Source organism: Ascaphus truei, chromosome 1 (genome assembly GCF_040206685.1).
Source record: "Ascaphus truei isolate aAscTru1 chromosome 1, aAscTru1.hap1, whole genome shotgun sequence".
In the NCBI taxonomy this organism is placed as follows: Eukaryota; Metazoa; Chordata; class Amphibia; order Anura; family Ascaphidae; genus Ascaphus; species Ascaphus truei.
In genome coordinates, this window is record NC_134483.1 from 226,150,123 (window position 1) to 226,177,439 (window position 27,317).

At 36.4% G+C, this 27,317-nt stretch overlaps 11 non-coding genes across 11 annotated transcripts; all 11 read right to left on the reverse strand.

Annotated features, from left to right (window-relative positions):
- Window positions 1-1,224: 1,224 nt before the first annotated feature.
- Window positions 1,225-1,310, reverse strand: TRNAR-UCU (transfer RNA arginine (anticodon UCU)). The gene is given in 2 exon segments: window positions 1,225-1,260; window positions 1,274-1,310. It is a non-coding gene; the product is annotated as a tRNA-Arg (tRNA).
- A 1,536-nt stretch (window positions 1,311-2,846) lies between these two features.
- On the reverse strand, window positions 2,847-2,931 carry TRNAR-UCU (transfer RNA arginine (anticodon UCU)). The gene is given in 2 exon segments: window positions 2,847-2,881; window positions 2,895-2,931. It is a non-coding gene; the product is annotated as a tRNA-Arg (tRNA).
- A 3,456-nt stretch (window positions 2,932-6,387) lies between these two features.
- Window positions 6,388-6,473, reverse strand: TRNAR-UCU (transfer RNA arginine (anticodon UCU)). The gene is given in 2 exon segments: window positions 6,388-6,423; window positions 6,437-6,473. It is a non-coding gene; the product is annotated as a tRNA-Arg (tRNA).
- A 1,313-nt stretch (window positions 6,474-7,786) lies between these two features.
- Window positions 7,787-7,872, reverse strand: TRNAR-UCU (transfer RNA arginine (anticodon UCU)). The gene is given in 2 exon segments: window positions 7,787-7,822; window positions 7,836-7,872. It is a non-coding gene; the product is annotated as a tRNA-Arg (tRNA).
- Window positions 7,873-9,413: 1,541 nt separating this feature from the next.
- Window positions 9,414-9,498, reverse strand: TRNAR-UCU (transfer RNA arginine (anticodon UCU)). Its single transcript is given in 2 exon segments — window positions 9,414-9,448; window positions 9,462-9,498. It is a non-coding gene; the product is annotated as a tRNA-Arg (tRNA).
- A 1,329-nt stretch (window positions 9,499-10,827) lies between these two features.
- Window positions 10,828-10,913, reverse strand: TRNAR-UCU (transfer RNA arginine (anticodon UCU)). Its single transcript is given in 2 exon segments — window positions 10,828-10,863; window positions 10,877-10,913. It is a non-coding gene; the product is annotated as a tRNA-Arg (tRNA).
- Window positions 10,914-16,530: 5,617 nt separating this feature from the next.
- Window positions 16,531-16,616, reverse strand: TRNAR-UCU (transfer RNA arginine (anticodon UCU)). Its single transcript is given in 2 exon segments — window positions 16,531-16,566; window positions 16,580-16,616. It is a non-coding gene; the product is annotated as a tRNA-Arg (tRNA).
- A 2,470-nt stretch (window positions 16,617-19,086) lies between these two features.
- Window positions 19,087-19,172, reverse strand: TRNAR-UCU (transfer RNA arginine (anticodon UCU)). The gene is given in 2 exon segments: window positions 19,087-19,122; window positions 19,136-19,172. It is a non-coding gene; the product is annotated as a tRNA-Arg (tRNA).
- Window positions 19,173-21,642: 2,470 nt separating this feature from the next.
- Window positions 21,643-21,728, reverse strand: TRNAR-UCU (transfer RNA arginine (anticodon UCU)). The gene is given in 2 exon segments: window positions 21,643-21,678; window positions 21,692-21,728. It is a non-coding gene; the product is annotated as a tRNA-Arg (tRNA).
- Window positions 21,729-24,193: 2,465 nt separating this feature from the next.
- TRNAR-UCU (transfer RNA arginine (anticodon UCU)) lies at window positions 24,194-24,279 on the reverse strand. Its single transcript is given in 2 exon segments — window positions 24,194-24,229; window positions 24,243-24,279. It is a non-coding gene; the product is annotated as a tRNA-Arg (tRNA).
- Window positions 24,280-25,474: 1,195 nt separating this feature from the next.
- TRNAR-UCU (transfer RNA arginine (anticodon UCU)) lies at window positions 25,475-25,560 on the reverse strand. The gene is given in 2 exon segments: window positions 25,475-25,510; window positions 25,524-25,560. It is a non-coding gene; the product is annotated as a tRNA-Arg (tRNA).
- Between the last annotated feature and the right edge of the window lie 1,757 nt (window positions 25,561-27,317).

The window sequence follows — 27,317 nt, forward strand, 5'->3', positions numbered from 1 at the left end:
TCATTGCAATTACATACATTTTCCAATTAATATGAATATCTGCAACCACCTAGAAGTCCAATACGCTATCCTTTGCGCCACAGAGCCCATGAAAAAAATACGCTAACACATAACCGAATGCACCTAATTCCATGCATATATTTTTGATCTATTTTTGTATATCGGTATCAGGAAGTTTTATATGGCTGAGTGTTTCTTCCTCATTGCAACTACATACATTTTCCAATTAATATGAGGGTTTTCCAACATGTAAAAATGAACACCAACAAATGATCAAAATTAACATAATACACTAAAATAGATACATAAAAAGACCCTTTTTGGCCACTGGTTCCCAATAGAGATGGGTGAAACTGGGTGTCTGAATTCAGAACCTGCCAGAAGCTTAATTCCAAAAACCAAATACAAAACCTAAACCCTTAAGATTTATAGAGCCAAAACCCAAACATTATTTAGCACCAAAATTAGAGCCTTATGCCGTGTTTTTATCTCCAGGGGTTTCTCACCCTATAAGTTTTATTTTTATCAAGTTTTTCCGCCATATTTTTTACTTTCTGAACTGTTTTTATGATCTTGCACTTCGTGTTAGCATTCTTAATGTTTTGTTACGCTATTTTACCATTTTCTTACCTATTTTTTCCACATGACTTAGGAAAATCAAACATCTAAAACAAACAAATTGAGCTTTTAAAAAAAAAAAACAGAACCAAAATCGTGCATATATTTGACAATCAAAATCACAACAAAACCAAAATACGAATTTAATTTACCAGCCCAAAACACAAAACAAATGAAAGTGCCCACCTTTTGTTCAGAATACACCGTTAATCAAAGGGGACCAATTAATATTTTTTCCAGTATTGAAACATAGCACCAATGCTATACAAATACTGTATGCTTTGACCAATAGAATTGACACATTTTTGTAAAATATTCCATTATATTCAATTCCATTAAATGTAAATGAAAAATGAATCAATGTTGAGATTCAAATGGAAAATTTCCTGAATACAAGGAAGTGCGCTGTAACCAGCTAAGATACATTCAAGATGGCAAGGCAGTAGTAATGAAAACTATGAATTTTTGTGAATAGTTGTATTCACACAAGTATACAGTACATACACTTATGACTTAGATTTTGTCAAATCTAAACATGTGTTTATTGCAAAATCAACAAAAACAGTTCCAAAATGTGTAAAATGCCCATGTAATGCATTACAAAAGTGACTCTGGTGGGAGTCGAACCCACAACCTTTGAATATCTGCAACCACCTAGAAGTCCAATGCGCTATCCATTGCGCCACAGAGCCCATGAAAAGAAATCCGCTAACACATAACCGAATGCACCTAATTCCATGCATATATTTTTGATCTATTTTTGTATATCGGTATCAGGAAGTGTTATATGGCTGAGTGTTTCTTCCTCATTGCAATTACATACATTTTCCAATTAATATGAATATCTGCAACCACCTAGAAGTCCAATGCGCTATCCATTGCGCCACAGAGCCCATGAAAAGAAATACGCTAACACATAACCGAATGCAACTAATTCCATGCATATATTTTTGATCTATTTTTGTATATTGGTATCAGGAAGTGTTATATGGCTGAGTGTTTCTTCCTCATTGCAATTACATACATTTTCCAATTAATATGAATATGAATATCTGCAACCACCTAGAAGTCCAATACGCTATCCTTTGCGCCATAGAGCCCATGAAAAAAATACGCTAACACATAACCGAATGCACCTAATTCCATGCATATATTTTTGATCTATTTTTGTATATCGGTATCAGGAAGTTTTATATGGCTGAGTGTTTCTTCCTCATTGCAACTACATACATTTTCCAATTAATATGAGGGTTTTCCAACATGTAAAAATGAACACCAACAAATGATCAAAATTAACATAATACACTAAAATAGATACATAAAAAGATCCTTTTTGGCCACTGGTTCCCAATAGAGATGGGTGAAACTGGGTGTCTGAATTCAGAACCTGCCAGAAGCTTAATTCCAAAAACCAAATACAAAACCTAAACCCTTAAGATTTATAGAGCCAAAACCCAAACATTATTTAGCACCAAAATTAGAGCCTTATGCCGAGTTTTTATCTCCAGGGGTTTCTCACCCTATCAGTTTTATTTTTATCAAGATTTTCCGCCATATTTTTTACTTTCTGAACTGTTTTTATGATCTTGCACTTCGTGTTAGCATTCTTAATGTTTTGTTACGCTATTTTACCATTTTCTTACCTATTTTTTCCACATGACTTAGGAAAATCAAACATCTAAAACAAACAAATTGAGCTTTTAAAAAAAAAAAAACAGAACCAAAATCGTGCATATATTTGACAATCAAAATCACAACAAAACCAAAATACGAATTTAATTTACCAGCCCAAAACACAAAACAAATGAAAGTGCCCACCTTTTGTTCAGAATACACCGTTAATCAAAGGGGATCAATTAATATTTTTTCCAGTATTGAAACATAGCACCAATGCTATACAAATATGCTTTGACCAATAGAATTGACACATTTTTGTAAAATATTCCATTATATTCAATTCCATTAAATGTAAATGAAAAATGAATCAATGTTGAGATTCAAATGGAAAATTTCCTGAATACAAGGAAGTGCGCTGTAACCAGCTATGATACATTCAAGATGGCAAGGCAGTAGTAATGAAAACTATGAATTTTTGTGAATAATTGTATTCACACAAGTATACATACACTAATGACTTAGATTTTGTCAAATCTAAACATGTGTTTATTGCAAAATCAACAAAAACAGTTGCAAAATGTGTAAAATGCCCATGTAATGCATTACAAAAGTGACTCTGGTGGGACTCGAACCCACAACTTTGAATATCTGCAACCACCTAGAAGTCCAATGCGCTATCCATTGCGCCACAGAGCCCATGAAAAGAAATACGCAAACACATAACCGAATGCACCTAATTCCATGCATATATTTTTGATCTATTTTTGTATATTGGTATCAGGAAGTGTTATATGGCTGAGTGTTTCTTCCTCATTGCAATTACATACATTTTCCAATTAATATGAATATCTGCAACCACCTACAAGTCCAATACGCTATCCTTTGCGCCACAGAGCCCATGAAAAGAAATACGCTAACACATAACCGAATGCACCTAATTCCATGCATATATTTTTGATCTATTTTTGTATATCGGTATCAGGAAGTTTTATATGGTTGAGTGTTTCTTCCTCATTGCAACTACATACTTTTTCCAATTAATATGAGGGTTTTCCAACATGTAAAAATGAACACCAACAAATGATCAAAATTAACATAATACACTAAAATAGATACATAAAAAGACCCTTTTTGGCCACTGGTTCCCAATAGAGATGGGTGAAACTGGGTGTCTGAATTCAGAACCTGCCAGAAGCTTAATTCCAAAAACCAAATACAAAACCTAAACCCTTAAGATTTATAGAGCCAAAACCCAAACATTATTTAGCACCAAAATTAGAGCCTTATGCCGTGTTTTTATCTCCAGGGGTTTCTCACCCTATCAGTTTTATTTTTATCAAGTTTTTCCGCCATATTTTTTACTTTCTGAACTGTTTTTATGATCTTGCACTTCGTGTTAGCATTCTTAATGTTTTGTTACGCTATTTTACCATTTTCTTACCTATTTTTTCCACATGACTTAGGAAAATCAAACATCTAAAACAAACAAATTGAGCTTTTAAAAAAAAAAAAACAGAACCAAAATCGTGCATATATTTGACAATCAAAATCACAACCAAACCAAAATACGAATTTAATTTACCAGCCCAAAACACAAAACAAATGAAAGTGCCCACCTTTTGTTCAGAATACACCGTTAATCAAAGGGGACCAATTAATATTTTTTCCAGTATTGAAACATAGCACCAATGCTATACAAATATGCTTTGACCAATAGAATTGACACATTTTTGTAAAATATTCCATTATATTCAATTCCATTAAATGTAAATGAAAAATGAATCAATGTTGAGATTCAAATGGAAAATTTCCTGAATACAAGGAAGTGCGCTGTAACCAGCTAAGATACATTCAAGATGGCAAGGCAGTAGTAATGAAAACTATGAATTTTTGTGAATAGTTGTATTCACACAAGTATACAGTACATACACTTATGACTTAGATTTTGTCAAATCTAAACATGTGTTTATTGCAAAATAAAAAAAAACAGTTCCAAAATGTGTAATATGCCCATGTAATGCATTACAAAAGTGACTCTGGTGGGAGTCGAACCCACAACCTTTGAATATCTGCAACCACCTAGAAGTCCAATGCGCTATCCATTGCGCCGCAAAGGCCATGAAAATAAATACGCTAACACATAACCGAATGCACCTAATTCCATGCATATATTTTTGATCTATTTTTGTATATCGGTATCAGGAAGTTTTATATGGCTGAGTGTTTCTTCCTCATTGCAACTACATACATTTTCCAATTAATATGAGGGTTTTCAACATGTAAAAATGAACACCAACAAATGATCAAAATTAACATAATATAGCTAAACCCCGTTATAGCGCGGTCCTCGGGGGCCACCCGATACGACTGCGCTAGAACCGGAGACGCGCTAATTTTTTTTAAAAATGGCCGCCACGCGCCTGATCGTAAATTTTCCAAGTAATATGAGGGTTTTCCAACATGTACAAATGAACACAAACAAATGATCAAAATGAATATAATACACTAAAATAGATACATAAAAAGACCCTTTATGGACACTGGTTCCCAAAAAAGATGGGTGAAACTGGGTGTCTGAATTCAGAACCTGCCAGATGCTTAATTCCAAAAACCAAATACAAAACCTAATCCCTTAAGATTTTTAGAGCCAAACCCAAACATTATTTAGCACCAAAATTAGAGCCTTATGCCGAGTTTTTATCTCCAGGGGTTTCTCACCCTATCAGTTTTATTTTTATCAAGTTTTTCCGCTATATTTTTTACTTGACCAGGGAGGTTGCAAGGCAGTTCCCCCCACCCCCCCCCCCGCTTCGGCCCCCGAAATACCCCAAATAACGACAGGAGAATAGACTGGAGGTAAAATGGCCGCGGCTATTTATTTAAATTAAGAGGGGTAAATGCTACTCCCCGCCAGAGTGTACCTTGACAGGAAGGGGAGGGTCAGCCGGCCCCCACGCCGCTGCCGTCTGAGCGAGCGGGTTATCGACGTCATGAATATCTGACCTCGCCCACTCGTGCTCCCCCCGGGCTCAAACAGCCCAGCTCCCGGTCTGGCAAGAACAAGCACCTACCCCCCACGAGCCGCCGCGACAAAGGCAAAGCCGGTCAAAAAACCCTCCTGCTTGGAACCTTGTTCCTTTCAAGATCAGCAGAGTAACAGAATTCCGTACTGCAACAGAACAGAGAAGCATTAACAACACATAACAGCTTTATTCCCAGCTACCTACCGAGCATACCCCGCTCACATTGTCTGATGGTTACCATCAGATTGCCCTATCCTAACTAAAGGGGATGGGTGGGTGGGATTTGGCTGGCGGGAGGCAAAGAGGACGAGCCCCCGCCAGCTTGGCCTTAAATTAGGTGTGCTTGGACCCCTCCCCTGTAACGGGGAGGTTGGTGCGGGGGCGGGACAGCGGGGGGGTAAGGCCGGCTGCCCCTGGTCATGAAACCCCCCCACCCATGGCTGGGGGAGATCGCTTTCTGAACTGTTTTTATGATCTTGCACTTCGTGTTAGCATTCTTAATGTTTTGTTACGCTATTTTACCATTTTCTTACCTATTTTTTCCCCATGACTTAGGAAAATCAAACATCTAAAACAAACAAATTGAGCTTTAAAAAAAAAAAAAAAACAGAACCAAAATTGTGCATATATTTGACAATCCAAATCACAACCAAACCAAAATACGAATTTAATTTACCAGCCCAAAACACAAAACAAATGAAAGTGCCCACCTTACAGTATGTTCAGAATACACCGTTAATCTAAGGGGACCAATTAATATTTTTCTCAGTATTGAAACATAGCACCAATGCTATACAAATATGCTTTGACCAATAGAATTGACACGTTTTGTAAAATATTCCATTATATTCAATTCCATTAAATGTAAATGAAAAATGAATCAATGTTGAGATTCAAATGGAAAATTTCCTGAATACAAGGAAGTGCGCTGTAACCAGCTGAGATACATTCAAGATGGCAAGGCAGTAGTAATGAAAACTATGAATTTTTGTGAATAGTTGTATTCACACAAGTATACAGTACATACACTTATGACTTAGATTTTGTCAAATCTAAACATGTGTTTATTGCAAAATCAACAAAAACAGTTCCAAAATGTGGTAAATGCCCATGTAATGCATTACAAAAGTGACCCTGGTGGGACTCGAACCCACAACCTTTGAATATCTGCAACCACCTAGAAGTCCAATGCGCTATCCATTGCGCCACAGAGCCCATGAAAAGAAATACGCTAACACATAACCGAATGCACCTAATTCCATGCATATATTTTTGATCTATTTTTGTATATTGGTATCAGGAAGTGTTATATGGCTGAGTGTTTCTTCCTCATTGCAATTACATACATTTTCCAATTAATATGAATATCTGCAACCACCTAGAAGTCCAATGCGCTATCCTTTGCGCCACAGAGCCCATGAAAAAAATACGCTAACACATAACCGAATGCACCTAATTCCATGCATATATTTTTGATCTATTTTTGTATATCGGTATCAGGAAGTTTTATATGGCTGAGTGTTTCTTCCTCATTGCAACTACATACATTTTCCAATTAATATGAGGGTTTTCCAACATGTAAAAATGAACACCAACAAATGATCAAAATTAACATAATACACTAAAATAGATACATAAAAAGACCCTTTTTGGCCACTGGTTCCCAATAGAGATGGGTGAAACTGGGTGTCTGAATTCAGAACCTGCCAGAAGCTTAATTCCAAAAACCAAATACAAAACCTAAACCCTTAAGATTTATAGAGCCAAAACCCAAACATTATTTAGCACCAAAATTAGAGCCTTATGCCGTGTTTTTATCTCCAGGGGTTTCTCACCCTATAAGTTTTATTTTTATCAAGTTTTTCCGCCATATTTTTTACTTTCTGAACTGTTTTTATGATCTTGCACTTCGTGTTAGCATTCTTAATGTTTTGTTACGCTATTTTACCATTTTCTTACCTATTTTTTCCACATGACTTAGGAAAATCAAACATCTAAAACAAACAAATTGAGCTTTTAAAAAAAAAAAAACAGAACCAAAATCGTGCATATATTTGACAATCAAAATCACAACAAAACCAAAATACGAATTTAATTTACCAGCCCAAAACACAAAACAAATGAAAGTGCCCACCTTTTGTTCAGAATACACCGTTAATCAAAGGGGACCAATTAATATTTTTTCCAGTATTGAAACATAGCACCAATGCTATACAAATATGCTTTGACCAATAGAATTGACACATTTTTGTAAAATATTCCATTATATTCAATTCCATTAAATGTAAATGAAAAATGAATCAATGTTGAGATTCAAATGGAAAATTTCCTGAATACAAGGAAGTGCGCTGTAACCAGCTAAGATACATTCAAGATGGCAAGGCAGTAGTAATGAAAACTATGAATTTTTGTGAATAGTTGTATTCACACAAGTATACAGTACATACACTTATGACTTAGATTTTGTCAAATCTAAACATGTGTTTATTGCAAAATCAACAAAAACAGTTCCAAAATGTGTAAAAAAGTGACTCTGGTGGGAGTCGAACCCACAACTTTTGAATATCTGCAACCACCTAGAAGTCCAATGCGCTATCCATTGCGCCACAGAGCCCATGAAAAGAAATCCGCTAACACATAACCGAATGCACCTAATTCCATGCATATATTTTTGATCTATTTTTGTATATCGGTATCAGGAAGTGTTATATGGCTGAGTGTTTCTTCCTCATTGCAATTACATACATTTTCCAATTAATATGAATATCTGCAACCACCTAGAAGTCCAATGCGCTATCCATTGCGCCACAGAGCCCATGAAAAGAAATACGCGAACACATAACCGAATGCACCTAATTCCATGCATATATTTTTGATCTATTTTTGTATATTGGTATCAGGAAGTGTTATATGGCTGAGTGTTTCTTCCTCATTGCAATTACATACATTTTCCAATTAATATGAATATGAATATCTGCAACCACCTAGAAGTCCAATACGCTATCCTTTGCGCCATAGAGCCCATGAAAAAAATACGCTAACACATAACCGAATGCACCTAATTCCATGCATATATTTTTGATCTATTTTTGTATATCGGTATCAGGAAGTTTTATATGGCTGAGTGTTTCTTCCTCATTGCAACTACATACATTTTCCAATTAATATCAGGGTTTTCCAACATGTAAAAATGAACACCAACAAATGATCAAAATTAACATAATACACTAAAATAGATACATAAAAAGATCCTTTTTGGCCACTGGTTCCCAATAGAGATGGGTGAAACTGGGTGTCTGAATTCAGAACCTGCCAGAAGCTTAATTCCAAAAACCAAATACAAAACCTAAACCCTTAAGATTTATAGAGCCAAAACCCAAACATTATTTAGCACCAAAATTAGAGCCTTATGCCGAGTTTTTATCTCCAGGGGTTTCTCACCCTATCAGTTTTATTTTTATCAAGTTTTTCCGCCATATTTTTTACTTTCTGAACTGTTTTTATGATCTTGCACTTCGTGTTAGCATTCTTAATGTTTTGTTACGCTATTTTACCATTTTCTTACCTATTTTTTCCACATGACTTAGGAAAATCAAACATCTAAAACAAACAAATTGAGCTTTTAAAAAAAAAAAAACAGAACCAAAATCGTGCATATATTTGACAATCAAAATCACAACAAAACCAAAATACGAATTTAATTTACAGTACCAGCCCAAAACACAAAACAAATGAAAGTGCCCACCTTTTGTTCAGAATACACCGTTAATCAAAGGGGATCAATTAATATTTTTTCCAGTATTGAAACATAGCACCAATGCTATACAAATATGCTTTGACCAATAGAATTGACACATTTTTGTAAAATATTCCATTATATTCAATTCCATTAAATGTAAATGAAAAATGAATCAATGTTGAGATTCAAATGGAAAATTTCCTGAATACAAGGAAGTGCGCTGTAACCAGCTAAGATACATTCAAGATGGCAAGGCAGTAGTAATGAAAACTATGAATTTTTGTGAATAATTGTATTCACACAAGTATACATACACTAATGACTTAGATTTTGTCAAATCTAAACATGTGTTTATTGCAAAATCAACAAAAACAGTTGCAAAATGTGTAAAATGCCCATGTAATGCATTACAAAAGTGACTCTGGTGGGACTCGAACCCACAACTTTGAATATCTGCAACCACCTAGAAGTCCAATGCGCTATCCATTGCGCCACAGAGCCCATGAAAAGAAATACGCTAACACATAACCGAATGCACCTAATTCCATGCATATATTTTTGATCTATTTTTGTATATTGGTATCAGGAAGTGTTATATGGCTGAGTGTTTCTTCCTCATTGCAATTACATACATTTTCCAATTAATATGAATATCTGCAACCACCTAGAAGTCCAATACGCTATCCTTTGCGCCACAGAGCCCATGAAAAGAAATACGCTAACACATAACCGAATGCACCTAATTCCATGCATATATTTTTGATCTATTTTTGTATAACGGTATCAGGAAGTTTTATATGGCTGAGTGTTTCTTCCTCATTGCAACTACATACATTTTCCAATTAATATGAGGGTTTTCCAACATGTAAAAATGAGCACCAACAAATGATCAAAATTAACATAATACACTAAAATAGATACATAAAAAGACCCTTTTTGGCCACTGGTTCCCAATAGAGATGGGTGAAACTGGGTGTCTGAATTCAGAACCTGCCAGAAGCTTAATTCCAAAAACCAAATACAAAACCTAAACCCTTAAGATTTATAGAGCCAAAACCCAAACATTATTTAGCACCAAAATTAGAGCCTTATGCCATGTTTTTATGTCCAGGGGTTTCTCACCCTATCAGTTTTATTTTTATCAAGTTTTTCCGCCATATTTTTTACTTTCTGAACTGTTTTTATGATCTTGCACTTCGTGTTAGCATTCTTAATGTTTTGTTACGCTATTTTACCATTTTCTTACCTATTTTTTCCACATGACTTAGGAAAATCAAACATCTAAAACAAACAAATTGAGCTTTTAAAAAAAAAAAACAGAACCAAAATCGTGCATATATTTGACAATCAAAATCACAACAAAACCAAAATACGAATTTAATTTACCAGCCCAAAACACAAAACAAATGAAAGTGCCCACCTTTTGTTCAGAATACACCGTTAATCAAAGGGGATCAATTAATATTTTTTCCAGTATTGAAACATCGCACCAATGCTATACAAATATACTTTGACCAATAGAATTGACACATTTATGTAAAATATTCCATTATATTCAATTCCATTAAATGTAAATGAAAAATGAATCAATGTTGAGATTCAAATGGAAAATTTCCTGAATACAAGGAAGTGCGCTGTAACCAGTTAAGATACATTCAAGATGGCAAGGCAGTAGTAATGAAAACTATGAATTTTTGTGAATAATTGTATTCACACAAGTATACATACACTAATGACTTATATTTTGTCAAATCTAAGCATGTGTTTATTGCAAAATCAACAAAAACAGTTCCAAAATGTGTAAAATGCCCATGTAATGCATTACAAAAGTGACTCTGGTGGGACTCGAACCCACAACCTTTGAATATCTGCAACCACCTAGAAGTCCAATGCGCTATCCATTGCGCCACAGAGCCCATGAAAATAAATACGCGAACACATAACCGAATGCACCTAATTCCATGCATATATTTTTGATCTATTTTTGTATATCGGTATCAGGAAGTGTTATATAGCTGAGTGTTTCTTCCTCATTGCAATTACATACATTTTCCAATTAATATGAATATGTATATCTGCAACCACCTACAAGTCCAATACGCTATCCTTTGCGCCACAGAGCCCATGAAAAGAAATACGCTAACACATAACCGAATGCACCTAATTCCATGCATATATTTTTGATCTATTTTTGTATATCGGTATCAGGAAGTTTTATATGGTTGAGTGTTTCTTCCTCATTGCAACTACATACTTTTTCCAATTAATATGAGGGTTTTCCAACATGTAAAAATGAACACCAACAAATGATCAAAATTAACATAATACACTAAAATAGATACATAAAAAGACCCTTTTTGGCCACTGGTTCCCAATAGAAATGGGTGAAACTGGGTGTCTGAATTCAGAACCTGCCAGAAGCTTAATTCCAAAAACCAAATACAAAACCTAAACCCTTAAGATTTATAGAGCCAAAACCCAAACATTATTTAGCACCAAAATTAGAGCCTTATGCCGTGTTTTTATCTCCAGGGGTTTCTCACCCTATCAGTTTTATTTTTATCAAGTTTTTCCGCCATATTTTTTACTTTCTGAACTGTTTTTATGATCTTGCACTTCGTGTTAGCATTCTTAATGTTTTGTTACGCTATTTTACCATTTTCTTACCTATTTTTTCCACATGACTTAGGAAAATCAAACATCTAAAACAAACAAATTGAGCTTTTAAAAAAAAAAAAACAGAACCAAAATCGTGCATATATTTGACAATCAAAATCACAACCAAACCAAAATACGAATTTAATTTACCAGCCCAAAACACAAAACAAATGAAAGTGCCCACCTTTTGTTCAGAATACACCGTTAATCAAAGGGGACCAATTAATATTTTTTCCAGTATTGAAACATAGCACCAATGCTATACAAATATGCTTTGACCAATAGAATTGACACATTTTTGTAAAATATTCCATTATATTCAATTCCATTAAATGTAAATGAAAAATGAATCAATGTTGAGATTCAAATGGAAAATTTCCTGAATACAAGGAAGTGCGCTGTAACCAGCTAAGATACATTCAAGATGGCAAGGCAGTAGTAATGAAAACTATGAATTTTTGTGAATAGTTGTATTCACACAAGTATACAGTACATACACTTATGACTTAGATTTTGTCAAATCTAAACATGTGTTTATTGCAAAATAAAAAAAAACAGTTCCAAAATGTGTAAAATGCCCATGTAATGCATTACAAAAGTGACTCTGGTGGGAGTCGAACCCACAACCTTTGAATATCTGCAACCACCTAGAAGTCCAATGCGCTATCCATTGCGCCGCAAAGGCCATGAAAATAAATACGCTAACACATAACCGAATGCACCTAATTCCATGCATATATTTTTGATCTATTTTTGTATATCGGTATCAGGAAGTGTTATATGGCTGAGTGTTTCTTCCTCATTGCAACTACATACATTTTCCAATTAATATGAGGGTTTTCAACATGTAAAAATGAACACCAACAAATGATCAAAATTAACATAATATAGCTAAACCCCATTATAGCGCGGTCCTCGGGGGCCACCCGATACGACTGCGCTAGAACCGGAGACGCGCTAATTTTTAAAAAAAATGGCCGCCACGCGCCTGATCGTAAATTTTCCAAGTAATATGAGGGTTTTCCAACATGTACAAATGAACACCAACAAATGATCAAAATGAATATAATACACTAAAATAGATACATAAAAAGACCCTTTATGGACACTGGTTCCCAAAAAAGATGGGTGAAACTGGGTGTCTGAATTCAGAACCTGCCAGATGCTTAATTCCAAAAACCAAATACAAAACCTAATCCCTTAAGATTTTTAGAGCCAAACCCAAACATTATTTAGCACCAAAATTAGAGCCTTATGCCGAGTTTTTATCTCCAGGGGTTTCTCACCCTATCAGTTTTATTTTTATCAAGTTTTTCCGCTATATTTTTTACTTGACCAGGGAGGTTGCCAGGCAGTTCCCCCCCCCCCGCCCCGGCCCCCGAAATACCCCAAATAACGACAGGAGACAAGACTGGAGGTAAAATGGCCGCGGCTATTTATTTAAATTAAGAGGGGTAAATGCTACTCCCCGCCAGAGTGTACCTTGACAGGAAGGGGAGGGTCAGCCGGCCCCCACGCCGCTGCCGTCTGAGCGAGCGGGTTATCGACGTCATGAATATCTGACCTCGCCCACTCGTGCTCCCCCCGGGCTCAAACAGCCCAGCTCCCGGTCTGGCAAGAACAAGCACCTACCCCCCACGAGCCGCCGCGACAAAGGCAAAGCCGGTCAAAAAACCCTCCTGCTTGGAACCTTGTTCCTTTCAAGATCAGCAGAGTAACAGAATTCCGTACTGCAACAGAACAGAGAAGCATTAACAACACATAACAGCTTTATTCCCAGCTACCTACCGAGCATACCCCGCTCACATTGTCTGATGGTTACCATCAGATTGCCCTATCCTAACTAAAGGGGATGGGTGGGTGGGATTTGGCTGGCGGGAGGCAAAGAGGACGAGCCCCCGCCAGCTTGGCCTTAAATTAGGTGTGCTTGGACCCCTCCCCTGTAACGGGGAGGTTGGTGCGGGGGCGGGACAGCGGGGGGGTAAGGCCGGCTGCCCCTGGTCATGAAACCCCCCCACCCATGGCTGGGGGAGATCGCTTTCTGAACTGTTTTTATGATCTTGCACTTCGTGTTAGCATTCTTAATGTTTTGTTACGCTATTTTACCATTTTCTTACCTATTTTTTCCCCATGACTTAGGAAAATCAAACATCTAAAACAAACAAATTGAGCTTTAAAAAAAAAAAAAAACAGAACCAAAATTGTGCATATATTTGACAATCCAAATCACAACCAAACCAAAATACGAATTTAATTTACCAGCCCAAAACACAAAACAAATGAAAGTGCCCACCTTACAGTATGTTCAGAATACACCGTTAATCTAAGGGGACCAATTAATATTTTTCTCAGTATTGAAACATAGCACCAATGCTATACAAATATGCTTTGACCAATAGAATTGACACGTTTTGTAAAATATTCCATTATATTCAATTCCATTAAATGTAAATGAAAAATGAATCAATGTTGAGATTCAAATGGAAAATTTCCTGAATACAAGGAAGTGCGCTGTAACCAGCTGAGATACATTCAAGATGGCAAGGCAGTAGTAATGAAAACTATGAATTTTTGTGAATAATTGTATTCACACAAGTATACATACACTTATGACTTAGATTTTGTCAAATCTAAACATGTGTTTATTGCAAAATCAACAAAAACAGTTCCAAAATGTGTAAAATGCCCATGTAATGCATTACAAAAGTGACTCTGGTGGGACTCGAACCCACAACTTTTGAATATCTGCAACCACCTAGAAGTCCAATGCGCTATCCATTGCGCCGCAGAAGCCATGAAAAGAAATACGCTAACACATAACCGAATGCACCTAATTATTGCATATATTTTTGATCTATATTTGTATATCGGTATCAGGAAGTGTTATATGGCTGAGTGTTTCTTCCTCATTGCAACTACATACATTTTCCAATTAATATGAGGGTTTTCAACATGTAAAAATGAACACCAACAAATGATCAAAATTAACATAATACAGCTAAACCCCGTTATAGCGCGGTCCTCGGGGGCCACCCGATCCGACCGCGCTAGAACCGGAGACGCGCTAATTTTTCCAAAAAATGGCCGCCACGCGCCTGATCGTAAATTTTCCAAGTAATATGAGGGTTTTCCAACATGTACAAATGAACACCAACAAATGATCAAAATGAATATAATACAATAAAATAGATACATAAAAAGACCCTTTATGGACACTGGTTCCCAAAAAAGATGGGTGAAACTGGGTGTCTGAATTCAGAACCTGCCAGATGCTTAATTCCAAAAACCAAATACAAAACCTAAACCCTTAAGATTTTTAGAGCCAAACCCAAACATTATTTAGCACCAAAATTAGAGCCTTATGCCGAGTTTTTATCTCCAGGGGTTTCTCACCCTATCAGTTTTATTTTTATCAAGTTTTTCCGCTATATTTTTTACTTGACCAGGGAGGTTGCCAGGCAGTTCCCCCCCCCCCGCCCCGGCCCCCGAAATACCCCAAATAACGACAGGAGACAAGACTGGAGGTAAAATGGCCGCGGCTATTTATTTAAATTAAGAAGGGTAAATGCTACTCCCCGCCAGAGTGTACCTTGACAGGAAGGGGAGGGTCAGCCGGCCCCCACGCCGCTGCCGTCTGAGCGAGCCGGTTATCGACGTCATGAATATCTGACCTCGCCCACTCGTGCTCCCCCCGGGCTCAAACAGCCCAGCTCCCGGTCTGGCAAGAACAAGAACCTACCCCCCACGAGCCGCCGCGACAAAGGCAAAGTCGGTCAACAACCCCTCCTGCTTGGAACCTTGTTCCTTTCAAGATCAGCAGAGTAACAGAATTCCGTACTGCAACAGAACAGAGAAGCATTAACAACACATAACAGCTTTATTCCCAGCTACCTACCGAGCATACCCCGCTCACATTGTCTGATGGTTACCATCAGATTGCCCTATCCTAACTAAAGGGGATGGGTGGGTGGGATTTGGCTGGCGGGAGGCAAAGAGGACGAGCCCCCGCCAGCTTGGCCTTAAATTAGGTGTGCTTGGACCCCTCCCCTGTAACGGGGAGGTCGGTGCGGGGGCGGGCCAGTGGGGGGGAAGGCCGGCTCCCCCTGGTCATGAAACCCCCCCGCCCATGGCTGGGGGAGGTCGCTTTCTGAACTGTTTTTATGATCTTGCACTTCGTGTTAGTATTCTTAATGTTTTGTTACGCTATTTTACCATTTTCTTACCTATTTTTTACCCATGACTTAGGAAAATCAAAGATCTGAAACAAACAAATTGAGCTTTAAAAAAAAAAAACAGAACCAAAATTGTGCATATATTTGACAATCCAAATCACAACCAAACCAAAATACGAATTTAATTTACCAGCCCAAAACACAAAACAAATGAAAGTGCCCACCTTTTGTTCAGAATACACCGTTAATCAAAGGGGACCAATTAATATTTTTTCCAGTATTGAAACATAGCACCAATGCTATACAAATATGCTTTGACCAATAGAATTGACACATTTTTGTAAAATATTCCATTATATTCAATTCCATTAAATGTAAATGAAAAATTAATCAATGTTGAGATTCAAATGGAAAATTTCCTGAATACAGGGAAGTGCGCTGTAACCAGCTGAGATACATTCAAGATGGCAAGGCAGTAGTAATGAAAACTATGAATTTTTGTGAATAGTTGCATTCACACAAGTATACATACACTTATGACTTACTTTTCACACTTGAATAAACTGCCTACACCCGGGCCTTTTACCTTTATTTTTTTACGTTTCACTAGTAGCATATTGTCAAATCTAAACATGTGTTTATTGCAAAATCAACAAAAACAGTTCCAAAATGTGTAATATGCCTATGTAATGCATTACAAAAGCGACTCTGGTGGGACTCGAACCCACAACCTTTGAATATCTGCAACCACCTAGAAGTCCAATGCGCTATCCATTGCGCCACAGAGCCCATGAAAAAAAATCGGCTAACTCATAACCGAATGCACCTAATTCCATGCATACATTTTTGATCTTTTTTTGAATATCAGGATCAGCAAGTGTTATATGGCTGAGTGTTTCTTCCTCATTGCAACTACATACATTTTCCATGTAATATGAGCGTTTTCCAACATGTAAAAATGAACACCAACAAATGATCAAAATGAACATAATACACTAAAATAAATACATAAAAAGACCCTTTTTGGACACTGGTTCCCAAAAAAGATGGGTGAAACTGGGTGTCTGAATTCAGAATCTGCCAGAAGCTTAATTCCAAAAACCAAATACAAAACCTAAACCCTTAAGATTTTTAGAGCCAAAACCTAAACATTATTTAGCACCAAAATTAGAGCCTTATGCCGAGTTTTAATCTCCAGGGGTTTCTCACCCTATCAGTTTTATTTTTATCAAGTTTTTCCGTTATATTTTTTACTTTCTGAACTGTTTTTATGATCTTGAACTTCGTGTTAGCATTCTTAATGTTTTGTTACGCTATTTTACCATTTTTTTACCTATTTTTTCCCCATGACTTAAGAAAATCAAAGATCTAAAAAAACAAATTGAGCTTTAAAAAAAAACCAGAACCAAAACCAAAATTGTGCATATATTTGACAATCAGAATCACAACCAAACAAAAATCCAAATTTAATTTACCAGCCCAAAACACAAAACAAATGAAAGTGTCCACCTTTTGTTCAGAATACACCGTTAATCAAAGGGGACCAATTAATATTTTTTCCAGTATTGAAACATAGCACCAATGCTATACAAATATGATTTGACCAATAGAATTGACACATTTTGTAAAATATTCCATTATATTCAATTCCATTAAATGTAAATGAAAAATGAATCAATGTTGAGATTCAAATGGTACATTTCCTGAATACAAGGAAGTGCGCTGTAACACTAAGATACATTCAAGATGCCAAGGCAGTAGTAATGAAAACTATGATTTTTTGTGAATAGTTGCATTCACACAAGTATAGATACACTTATGACTTACTTTTCACACTTGAATAAACTGCCTACCCCACGGCCTAATACCTTTATTTTTTAAGTTTCACTTGTAGCAAATTGTCAAATCTAAACATGTGTTTATTGCAAAATCAACAAAAACTGTTGCAAAATGTGTAAAATGCCCATGTAATGCATTACTAAATCGACTCTGGTGGGACTCAAACCCACAACCTTTGAATACCTGCAACCATCTAGATGTCCATTGCGCCACAGAGCCCATGAAAAGAAATCCGCTAACTCATAACCGAATGCCCCTAATTCAATGCATACATTTTTTATCTATTTTTGAATAATAGAATCAGGAAGTGTTATATGGCTGAGTGTTTCTTCCTCATTGCAACTACATACATTTTCCACGTAATATGAGGGGTTTCCACATGTAAAAATGAACACCAACAAATGATCAAAATGAACATAATACACTAAAATAGATACATAGAAAGACCCTTTTTGGCCACTGGTTCCCAAAAGAGATGGGTGAAACTGGGTGTCTGAATTCAGAACCTGCCAGAAGCTTAATTCCAAAAAACAAATACAAAACCTAAACCCTTAAGATTTTTAGAGCCAAAACCCAAACATTATTTAGCACCAAAATTAGAGCCTTATGCCGAGTTTTTATCTCCAGGGGTTTCTCACCCTATCAGTTTTATTTTTATCAAGTTTTTCCGCTATATTTTTTACTTTCTGAACTGTTTTTATGATCTTGCACTTCATGTTAGCATTCTTAATGTTTTGTTACGCTATTTTACCATTTTCTTACCTATTTTTTCCCCATGACTTAGGAAAATCAAAAATCTAAAACAAACAAATTGAGCTTTAAAAAAAAAAAAAACAGAACCAAAATTGTGCATATATTTGACAATCCAAATCACAACCAAACCAAAATACGAATTTAATTTACCAGCCCAAAACACAGAACAAATGAAAGTGCCCACCTTTTGTTCAGAATACACCGTTAATCAAAGGGGACCAATTAATATTTTTTCCAGTATTGAAACATAGCACCAATGCTTTACAAATATGCTTTGACCAATAGAATTGACACATTTTTGTAAAATATTCCATTATATTCAATTCCATTAAATGTAAATGAAAAATTAATCAATGTTGAGATTCAAATGGAAAATTTTCTGAATACAAGGAAGTGCACTGTAACAGCTAAGATACATTCAAGATTGCAAGACAGTAGTAATGAAAACTATGAATTTTTGTGAATAGTTGCATTCACACAAGTATACTGTAGATACACTTATGACTTACTTTTCACACTTGAATAAACTGCCTACACCCGGGCCTTTTACCTTTATTTTTTTACGTTTCACTAGTAGCATATTGTCAAATCTAAACATGTGTTTATTGCAAAATCAACAAAAACAGTTCCAAAATGTGTAATATGCCTATGTAATGCATTACAAAAGCGACTCTGGTGGGACTCGAACCCACAACCTTTGAATATCTGCAACCACCTAGAAGTCCAATGCGCTATCCATTGCGCCACAGAGCCCATGAAAAAAAATCGGCTAACTCATAACCGAATGCACCTAATTCCATGCATACATTTTTGATCTTTTTTTGAATATCAGGATCAGCAAGTGTTATATGGCTGAGTGTTTCTTCCTCATTGCAACTACATACATTTTCCATGTAATATGAGCGTTTTCCAACATGTAAAAATGAACACCAACAAATGATCAAAATGAACATAATACACTAAAATAGATACATAGAAAGACCCTTTTTGGCCACTGGTTCCCAAAAGAGATGGGTGAAACTGGGTGTCTGAATTCAGAACCTGCCAGAAGCTTAATTCCAAAAACCAAATACAAAACCTAAACCCTTAAGATTTTTAGAGCCAAAACCTAAACATTATTTAGCACCAAAATTAGAGCCTTATGCCGAGTTTTAATCTCCAGGGGTTTCTCACCCTATCAGTTTTATTTTTATCAAGTTTTTCCGTTATATTTTTTACTTTCTGAACTGTTTTTATGATCTTGAACTTCGTGTTAGCATTCTTAATGTTTTGTTACGCTATTTTACCATTTTCTTACCTATTTTTTCCCCATGACTTAAGAAAATCAAAGATCTAAAAAAACAAATTGAGCTTTAAAAAAAAACCAGAACCAAAACCAAAATTGTGCATATATTTGACAATCAGAATCACAACCAAACAAAAATCCGAATTTAATTTACCAGCCCAAAACACAAAACAAATGAAAGTGTCCACCTTTTGTTCAGAATACACCGTTAATCAAAGGGGACCAATTAATATTTTTTCCAGTATTGAAACATAGCACCAATGCTATACAAATATGATTTGACCAATAGAATTGACACATTTTGTAAAATATTCCATTATATACAATTCCATTAAATGTAAATGAAAAATGAATCAATGTTGAGATTCAAATGGTACATTTCCTGAATACAAGGAAGTGCGCTGTAACACTAAGATACATTCAAGATGCCAAGGCAGTAGTAATGAAAACTATGATTTTTTGTGAATAGTTGCATTCACACAAGTATAGATACACTTATGACTTACTTTTCACACTTGAATAAACTGCCTACCCCAGGGCCTTATACCTTTATTTTTTAAGTTTCACTTGTAGCAAATTGTCAAATCTAAACATGTGTTTATTGCAAAATCAACAAAAACTGTTGCAAAATGTGTAAAAAGCCCATGTAATGCATTACTAAATCGACTCTGGTGGGACTCAAACCCACAACCTTTGAATACCTGCAACCATCTAGAAGTCCATTGCGCCACAGAGCCCATGAAAAGAAATCTGCTAACTCATAACCGAATGCCCCTAATTCAATGCATACATTTTTTATCTATTTTTGAATAATAGAATCAGGAAGTGTTATATGGCTGAGTGTTTCTTCCTCATTGCAACTACATACATTTTCCAAGTAATATGAGGGGTTTCCACATGTAAAAATGAACACCAACAAATGATCAAAATGAACATAATACACTAAAATAGATACATAGAAAGACCCTTTTTGGCCACTGGTTCCCAAAAGAGATGGGTGAAACTGGGTGTCTGAATTCAGAACCTGCCAGAAGCTTAATTCCAAAAAACAAATACAAAACCTAAACCCTTAAGATTTTTAGAGCCAAAACCCAAACATTATTTAGCACCAAAATTAGAGCCTTATGCCGAGTTTTTATCTCCAGGGGTTTCTCACCCTATCAGTTTTATTTTTATCAAGTTTTTCCGCTATATTTTTTACTTTCTGAACTGTTTTTATGATCTTGCACTTCATGTTAGCATTCTTAATGTTTTGTTACGCTATTTTACCATTTTCTTACCTATTTTTTCCCCATGACTTAGGAAAATCAAAAATCTAAAACAAACAAATTGAGCTTTAAAAAAAAAAAAAACAGAACCAAAATTGTGCATATATTTGACAATCCAAATCACAACCAAACCAAAATACGAATTTAATTTACCAGCCCAAAACACAGAACAAATGAAAGTGCCCACCCTTTGTTCAGAATACACCGTTAATCAAAGGGGACCAATTAATATTTTTTCCAGTATTGAAACATAGCACCAATGCTTTACAAATATGCTTTGACCAATAGAATTGACACATTTTTGTAAAATATTCCATTATATTCAATTCCATTAAATGTAAATGAAAAATTAATCAATGTTGAGATTCAAATGGAAAATTTTCTGAATACAAGGAAGTGCACTGTAACAGCTAAGATACATTCAAGATTGCAAGACAGTAGTAATGAAAACTATGAATTTTTGTGAATAGTTGCATTCACACAAGTATACTGTAGATACACTTATGACTTACTTTTCACACTTGAATAAACTGCCTACACCCGGGCCTTTTACCTTTATTTTTTTACGTTTCACTAGTAGCATATTGTCAAATCTAAACATGTGTTTATTGCAAAATCAACAAAAACAGTTCCAAAATGTGTAATATGCCTATGTAATGCATTACAAAAGCGACTCTGGTGGGACTCGAACCCACAACCTTTGAATATCTGCAACCACCTAGAAGTCCAATGCGCTATTCATTGCGCCACAGAGCCCATGAAAAAAAATCGGCTAACTCATAACCGAATGCACCTAATTCCATGCATACATTTTTGATCTTTTTTTGAATATCAGGATCAGCAAGTGTTATATGGCTGAGTGTTTCTTCCTCATTGCAACTACATACATTTTCCATGTAATATGAGCGTTTTCCAACATGTAAAAATGAACACCAACAAATGATCAAAATGAACATAATACACTAAAATAAATACATAAAAAGACCCTTTTTGGACACTGGTTCCCAAAAAAGATGGGTGAAACTGGGTGTCTGAATTCAGAACCTGCCAGAAGCTTAATTCCAAAAACCAAATACAAAACCTAAACCCTTAAGATTTTTAGAGCCAAAACCTAACATTATTTAGCACCAAAATTAGAGCCTTATGCCGAGTTTTAATCTCCAGGGGTTTCTCACCCTATCAGTTTTATTTTTATCAAGTTTTTCCGTTATATTTTTTACTTTCTGAACTGTTTTTATGATCTTGAACTTCGTGTTAGCATTCTTAATGTTTTGTTACGCTATTTTACCATTTTCTTACCTATTTTTTCCCCATGACTTAAGAAAATCAAAGATCTAAAAAAACAAATTGAGCTTTAAAAAAAAACCAGAACCAAAACCAAAATTGTGCATATATTTGACAATCAGAATCACAACCAAACAAAAATCCGAATTTAATTTACCAGCCCAAAACACAAAACAAATGAAAGTGTCCACCTTTTGTTCAGAATACACCGTTAATCAAAGGGGACCAATTAATATTTTTTCCAGTATTGAAACATAGCACCAATGCTATACAAATATGATTTGACCAATAGAATTGACACATTTTGTAAAATATTCCATTATATTCAATTCCATTAAATGTAAATGAAAAATGAATCAATGTTGAGATTCAAATGGTACATTTCCTGAATACAAGGAAGTGCGCTGTAACACTAAGATACATTCAAGATGCCAAGGCAGTAGTAATGAAAACTATGATTTTTTGTGAATAGTTGCATTCACACAAGTATAGATACACTTATGACTTACTTTTCACACTTGAATAAACTGCCTACCCCAGGGCCTTATACCTTTATTTTTTAAGTTTCACTTGTAGCAAATTGTCAAATCTAAACATGTGTTTATTGCAAAATCAACAAAAACTGTTGCAAAATGTGTAAAATGCCCATGTAATGCATTACTAAATCGACTCTGGTGGGACTCAAACCCACAACCTTTGAATACCTGTAACCATCTAGAAGTCCATTGCGCAACACAGCCCATGAAAAGAAATCCGCTAACTCATAACCGAATGCCCCTAATTCAATGCATACATTTTTTATCTATTTTTGAATAATAGAATCAGGAAGTGTTATATGGCTGAGTGTTTCTTCCTCATTGCAACTACATACATTTTCCAAGTAATATGAGGGATTTTCAAAATGTAAAAATGAACACCAACAAATGATCAAAATGAACATAATACATTAAAATAGATACATAAAAAGACCCTTTTTGGCCACTGGTTCCCAATAGAGATGGGTGAAACTGGGTGTCTGAAATCAGAACCTGCCAGAAGCTTAATTCAAAAAACCAAATACAAAGCCTAAAACCCTTAAGATTTTTAGAGCCAAAACCCAAACATTATTTAGCACCAAAATTAGAGCCTTATGCCGAGTTTTTATCTCCAGGGGTTTCTCACCCTATCAGTTTTATTTTTATCAAGTTTTTCCGCTATATCTTTTACTTTCTGAACTGTTTTTATGATCTTGCACTTCGTGTTAGCATTCTTAATGTTTTGTTACGCTATTTTACCATTTTCTTACTTATTTTTTCCCCATGACTTAGGAAAATTTAAGATCTAAAACAAACAAATTGAGCTTTAAAAAAAAAAAACAGAACCAAAATTGCGCATATATTTGACAATTCAAATCACAACCAAACCAAAATACGAATTTAATTTACCAGCCCAAAACACAAAACAAATGAATGTGCCCACCTTTTGTTCAGAATACACCGTTAATCAAAGGGGACCAATTAATATTTTTTCCAGTATTGAAACATAGCACCAATGCTATACAAATATGCTTTGACCAATAGAATTGACACATTTTTGTAAAATATTCCATTATATTCAATTCCATTAAATGTAAATGAAAAATTAATCAATGTTGAGATACAAATGGAAAATTTCCTGAATACAAGGAATTGCGCTGTAACCAGCTAAGATACATTCAAGATGGCAAGACAGTAGTAATGAAAACTATGAATTTTTGTGAATAGTTGCATTCACACAAGTATACATACACTTATGACTTACTTTTCACACTTGAATAAACTGCCTACACCCGGGCCTTTTACCTTTATTTTTTTACGTTTCACTAGTAGCAAATTGTCAAATCTAAACATGTGTTTATTGCAAAATCAACAAAAACAGTTCCAAAATGTGTAAAATGCCCATGTAATGCATTGCAAAAGCAACTCTGGTGGGACTCGAACCCACAACCTTTGAATATCTGCAACCACCTAGAAGTCCAATGCGCTATCCATTGCGCCACAGAGCCCATGAAAAGAAATCCGCTAACTCATAACCGAATGCACCTAATTCCATGCATACATTTTTTATCTTTTTTTGAATATCAGGATCAGGAAGTGTTATATGGCTGAGTGTTTCTTCCTCATTGCAATCTCTTACATTTTCCAAGTAATATGAGCGTTTTCCAACATTTAAAAATGAACACCAATAAATGATCAAAATGAACATAATACACTAAAATAGATACATAAAAAGACCCTTTTTGGACACTGGTTCCCAAAAAAGATGGGTGAAACTGGGTGTCTGAATTCAGAACCTGCCAGAAGCTTAATTCCAAAAACCAAATACAGAACCTAAACCCTTAAGATTTTTAGAGCCAAAACCCAAACATTGTTTAGCACCAAAATTAGAGTCTTATGCCGAGTTTTTATATGCAGGGGTTTCTCACCCTATCAGTTTTATTTTTATCAAGTTTTTCCGTTATATTTTTTACTTTCTGAACTGTTTTTATGATCTTGCACTTCATGTTAGCATTCTTAATGTTTTGTTACGCTATTTTACCATTTTCTTACCTATTTTTTCCCCATGACTTAGGAAAATCAAAGATCTAAAACAAACAAATTGAGCTTTAAAAAAAAAAAACAGAACCAAAATTGTGCATATATTTGACAATCCAAATCACAACCAAACCAAAATACGAATTTAATTTACCAGCCCAAAACACAAAACAAATGAAAGTGCCCACCTTTTGTTCAGAATACACCGTTAATCAAAGGGGACCAATTAATATTTTTTCCAGTATTGAAACATAGCACCAATGCTATACAAATATGCTTTGACCAATAGAATTGACACATTTTTGTAAAATATTCCATTATATTCAATTCCATTAAATGTAAATGAAAAATTAATCAATGTTGAGATTCAAATGGAAAATTTCCTGAATACAAGGAAGTGCGCTGTAACAGCTAAGATACATTCAAGATTGCAAGACAGTAGTAATGAAAACTATGAATTTTTGTGAATAGTTGCATTCACACAAGTATACATACACTTATGACTTACTTTTCACACTTGAATAAACTGCCTACCCCCGGGCCTTTCACCTTTATTTTTTTACGTTTCACTAGTAGCATATTGTCAAATCTAAACATGTGTTTATTGCAAAATCAACAAAAACAGTTCCAAAATGTGTAAAATGCCCATGTAATGCATTACAAAAGCGACTCTGGTGGGACTCAAACCCACAACCTTTGAATATCTGCAACCACCTAGAAGTCCAATGCGCTATCCATTGCGTCACAGAGCCCATGAAAAGAAGTCCGCTAACACATAACCGAATGCATCTAATTCCATGCATACATTTGTTATCTATTTTTGTATATCGGTATCAGGAAGAGTTATATGGCTGAGTGTTTCTTCCTCATTGCAATTACATTAATTTTCCAAGTAATGTGAGGGTTTTTCAACATGTAAAAATGAACACCAACAAATGATCACAATGAACATAATACACTAAAATAGATACATAAAAAGACCCTTTTTTTGCCACTGGTTCCCAAAAGAGAAAAGTCGTGTAAAGATGTGCGGGCTATGGAATGCCGATGGACGGTTGGACAAAGGAACAGCTGGAGCAAGACCTGGATGACTACGAAGCCAGAATGGATCCACCGTAGGGGCATGGCCCCTCAGTCACTGTTGCAGCGGGTGGCTGACAGTCCGGAGTGCAGGAGGTTAATCCGGCTCCGGAGTTGCAAGAACATGGAGAGGGAGCAAGTGACCACCTGAATATTGGTGTCTTGGCACCAGTGGATGGACGGGGTGTTGCAGCGACCGGACTAGTCACCCCTGCGCTCACCGCACTCCTGACCACATGGGGATAGGGGGCTATGGCAGTGAAGCGAATCCAGCTGCTAGGCGTGGCATTGGGAAGACAACCCACTCCCACCTTGGCAACAGGGAACAGGACATTCCCAGAATAAACCATTACAGTTTCTTCAAATTCGTGGATGGTACTGACCAGATTGATCTATTCTTAAAGGACTTCGAGATGCAATGTCAACGGTACAGAGTACCACAACGGGACTGGATTATGCGACTTAAACCCTTGTTGTCTAGTCTTGCCAAACAGATTCTACAGGCTATCCCAGACGAGGATGGCGATGACTACGGTCATGTGAAAAACATGTTGCTGGCTCAGTACTCCCTCACCCCAGAAGCGTACCGAGGCAAGTTCAGGACTGGCGAGAAGAAGCCTCAAGAGTCCTTTGTCAATTACGATGCCCTCATAGCATTGCATTGGGCACAGTGGGTGGAGGGTTGTGGGGTCACTACATTTCCCGCGTTACTGGACTTAATGTATCAGGAACAATTGCTGCAGCAGTGTCCCCCGGAATGAGGGCATGGGTGTTTGACAGAAAACCCAAAACCCATGTGGATGAAGCAAAGCTGGCAGACGACTATGTATCCAGCAGGGCATTGATCTACCCAAAACTAGCTCACAGAGGAGTGGCCACTCCGGCCCAGGGAGCCAAGATGACGCCGCAATGGACTCACAAGCCTGTAGCGGGAGGTAAACCACCTACCCCTACAGAATTTAAACATAAGAGGTGGTGGTACAACTGCAATAAGGTTGGTCACATCAGGCCAGACTGCCCGGACGTGCCCGGTCCGGGGAAGCCCAGCCGGGCCACCGTTTCCAAGCTGTGGCCTGGTCGCCCGTGTGCGACTGGTACACACAGAGGAACCACTCCCAGCCATGGAATCCAACCCAGAGGGACATCCACGGAAGAGCCTGTCCTTGTCACCTCAGGACCAGCAGTGGAGATCGGAGGACATCAGGTGGCGCCAGTCGGCATGCAGACCAATGATATCCAGCAGAAGCACCTGAGAAAAGTGACCATCGGAGACCGGCAAGCCACTGTTACCCTGGTTCGCCCTGATATGGTTCGGCCAGAGAATTTTCTCCCGGGCCCTGGAATGCAAGTGACCATGCCTGATGGAAGACTGCGGTCAATCCAGGTTGCCCGGGTGTGACAGGGTGAAGTCAGCCACTAACCGGTATGC